The sequence below is a fragment of the Apium graveolens genome, chromosome 8 (assembly GCF_009905375.1).
Source record: "Apium graveolens cultivar Ventura chromosome 8, ASM990537v1, whole genome shotgun sequence".
In the NCBI taxonomy this organism is placed as follows: Eukaryota; Viridiplantae; Streptophyta; class Magnoliopsida; order Apiales; family Apiaceae; genus Apium; species Apium graveolens.
Window position 1 is genome coordinate 109188376 of NC_133654.1, and position 4025 is coordinate 109192400.

Consider the following 4025-nt stretch of genomic DNA (forward strand, 5'->3'; position numbering starts at 1 on the left):
TACGTCAGGAGCTGGAGTGTTCTTCATGAATTATGAATGGTGATTATGTTAACTCCTTAGAAGAATTCGATACGACAGGTATGGACTCCGTATGGTTAGCTATTAAGATTCCAAGGAAAACGAATGACTACCGTAGGTCCGTGGTGGACTATAGTAATGCATCAACGATTCTTTGAATAATGAGCCGATTACAACCGCGAGAGTTGTATGGTAATGAATGTTGAGATTAAGTACCACTAATCGAGTCATGGTGGTGTATAAGTTATCATTGATAGGCTAATTAAGTCGATTATCTACCTATTGAATACTTATTCCTTCTTATCAATAGAGAGTCGTATTACTATACGAGGAAGGTTGCGGTGCAAGCATAGAATTCTAATAACGATGATGTCTAGAATGAAATCCCAGATTCGATTTCGATGTCGAGGGAGTTTCAAAGGTGATTGTGTATAAGCTCGTACAAGAGCATGGGTCCATAGAATGATGGACGGGATAGCAAAAATATTTAGGCATGTGAAATGCGATGCTATAATACTTGATGTTGATATATATACGTATATGTTTTGTTCTCCTATGACAAACCTCTATAGTTCAGAGGTAGATTCCAAGCCAGATATTTTGTGGCAGTATTTTTATATATATACGATTCTCTTCAATTCGTTCTTTTCTCTCCTTTTCATTTCATGTAAGCTGAGAAGAACAACCCTTCCAGAAGGGGAGGTATTGCCGAATGACTATCTATCTATGTGATAGAAGCCTAGTAGGATACCACATGTTGTTTAATTGCTTGTCAAGTACTAAAGGCTGGCCACCTTCTGTACAAACTATACGATAACAAGTGTTCATGATCATAGTGATCTCTCAATAAATTCTTTTACTTCTATATGATGGATCAAGCTTTCAAAGATAGAAGCAGCTAGGAAGGAGTGGTATCAGTGCGGTGGTATTCCGAATCTAACGCGTTCGTGATACTAAGGTTGACGCAATTATTAAAAGGTTATAGAATGTTAACGAGCAAAAGTGTAACCAGTATAGTATTATGTACGGATGATAGTAATGACTATGAACTGGAAAAGAATGGGTATTGAGAAGCAAAAGCTATAATGCTAGAAGCTATGATGAGAGTCTGTGCAATAGACTTGAGAGAAATTGGAACGATCACTTAACACGGATTGAGTTTTCTTATGATAATAGATCATATGTCAGTACTGAGATATCGCCTTCTGAGATCCTTGAGGGAAGACAATGTCGATCTCCCTTATGTTAGGATGAAGTTGTAGAGCGCAGGATGCTCGGACCCGCAGTAGTCCAAAGGACCAAGGATATAATAGATCTAATTAGAGGACGGCTGGTAATAGCCCAAGATGGATATAAGAAGTATATTGATTTGACATGAAATGAAAAAGAGTAGGAAGTAGGGGGCCTATTGCTGTTATAGGTATTCCCATGATAATGAGGGATGTGGTCCAGAAAGAAAGGAAAGCTAGGCCCACGAATTGTTGGACCCTTGGACATATTAAGTCATATTGGGAAGTTAACATATGAACGCATAGGCATGCAACCAAACGTAACCTATATGGAGCAACCGAGAAAGGTTATAGATTGAAAAGGAACAAGTTCTTAGGAGAAGGGTTATCAAACTAGTCAGAGTTTGATGGTAGAACCACAATGTGGGAAAATTGACTTGAGAGTTAGAAAGTGCAATGCCAAGAAAGTATCCCTATTCTTTTTTATCTGATTCCGGGACGGAATCCTTTTAAGGAGGGGAGACTGTAATAACCCCAATTTTTGGAATTTTTGAAACACGGATGAATAGTAACTTTTGCTGATGATGCTGATTAAGGAAAATTATCAGACCACGCTATATAGGAGTACTGTTATGGAAATTCTAAGATCGTATTAGTATTCCATAAAGTAAATAAGTGTATGTAAAGATCTTCAGAATCCAAATTCGAACACTTTGATTTTTCCCGAAAATCCACCAGATACCGAAAGAATTGAGTATAAGGTAACATGATTAAAAGGATTTAATTCAAGGATTATAAGAGAGGATCATAAAAGGAATATAAAATGTTGAGAAAGGTTTAGGGGAACCTAAGTAATAAGATCCCGGGTATGATCCCTCAAACAATAAATGAGAACGAAAGTTAAGCGAACCGTATAACATATCAGCAGTCATTAGCAAAGTAATTAGGGGTTAATCAAAGAGGTTAATGGATAATGATGTCATCACACCAACAAGAGGAAGACAAGTGTAACAAGATGACATAAGCAGATGACATAAGCATGACCAAAAAGGGAAGGAAGTGTTGGTTGATTATAAACCACACAAAATTTACCATGGTTAAAAGGTTAATTAATCAAAACAAAAACAAAACAACCAATCCAAGGCAAAACAAATCACAAAACACAAATTAGAAGTTGACTTTTGCTTTCCAAGAACAAAGCTTTCGGCCAAAACCAGAGCAGCAACTTCAAACTACCATATCGCCTTCAATACTCACTCAACTAGTATGGTCTATAGCTCTTTGGAAAGGTATTGAGATGGCCTACAACTCTTGTTCACAAGTCTCGTCCAAATAAGCATGGTAAGACCCTCGTTTTGACAGTTCTTTCAATATGACTTTTAGAAACTTCAAAACCTAATTTTGTGTTCTTGATTTCTTTGGAAAGATCAAGCTTGTAGGAGGTTAGATTAAGGCCCTCTAAGGCTTCCTAGCAACTTAACACCTACCAAGGAAGGTATCAACTTCAAAACCTAGCTTTGATTTTATGATTCCATTAAGTTTTATTGAAGCATTGTTAGTATTAAGGCTTGATCTTTGATTATAAGTAGTTTTGGTGGATTTGTATTGGTTTTGAATATTGGGTCTTTGATTGATTGGATAAATTGGTAAAATTTGGAGTTGGGGACTGAGTTTGTAGTATGATGGTTGAATATTGTTGTATTGGTGGTTGTGAGTGAATTGATGATAATTTAGAGTGTTAATTAAATTGGAAATCGCGTAAACATAAACGTCATAATGCCCGATTTTCCTTAACTGTTCTGTTCTTAACATCAGGACCCGTGAACTCACTGTTAGGTTTTGACCATTGCCATTATTAGATAGTTCATGTTATGAGCTTCGTTTTGATATGTGGTTCGCTTGAATCTGATGTACGGTTTAGGAGAAACGACTGTTTTAAGTAACGGCGTTTCGCGACCGAACCATTACTCCTCGCCTTACTTTGAAACCTTGGTTAAGGTCCTTAAATGACTAATTGGAGTATGAATCAATTATGTAAAGTGGATTATGCAGTTGGTAGGGTACTCGCAAAAGAATCGCCTTAAAATTCTTAACGGTTAATTTATTAAAAATGGTGGAGCCAAGGGTACTCGAACGACTTATGTGATTCGTTAAGCGTAGAAGTGACCATAAGCGAAGGTTAAGGTTCAATTGGTTAAAGTCTAGTTTCTTAAGCGATCGGGGTTTAGTTCCGACTTATGTTGTTGTTCATAGGTTATCGGACCCACTCTAAGCTTAAGTCTATCCAGGAACACTCTGGCAAGTTTTCTACCCGTTATACTGTTGTTGTGATTTAATATATGTATATGCATTATCTTGTGATAAGTTCATGATTGTTATTAGCAAATTTTGCGATATATTGGAGAATGCTGATATGGTATATATGCATGTCTGTTTCGTAATCTTGATATCGAATTGTTGATTCAAATGCTTATAAGTTGCATAATACCTATGCTAGAGATAAGCAGTAGTTGCGTATACCCTTAGTATAGGGGACCCAAAGGTGAACATTTTTCTAAACCGGGAGTCGATGTTCCCGAGTATAATATATATATATATTTATATATATAGATATAGTTTTCAAAACTATTAATCGAATAAGGTTTATTCGATAACTTTATTTTATTCAATGAATATTATTTTGAATATTTATTCGAGGACTTATGACTCGGCCTATTTATTTAATGAATATTATTTTGAATATTCATTTGAGGACTTATGACTCTGCTTATTTATTTA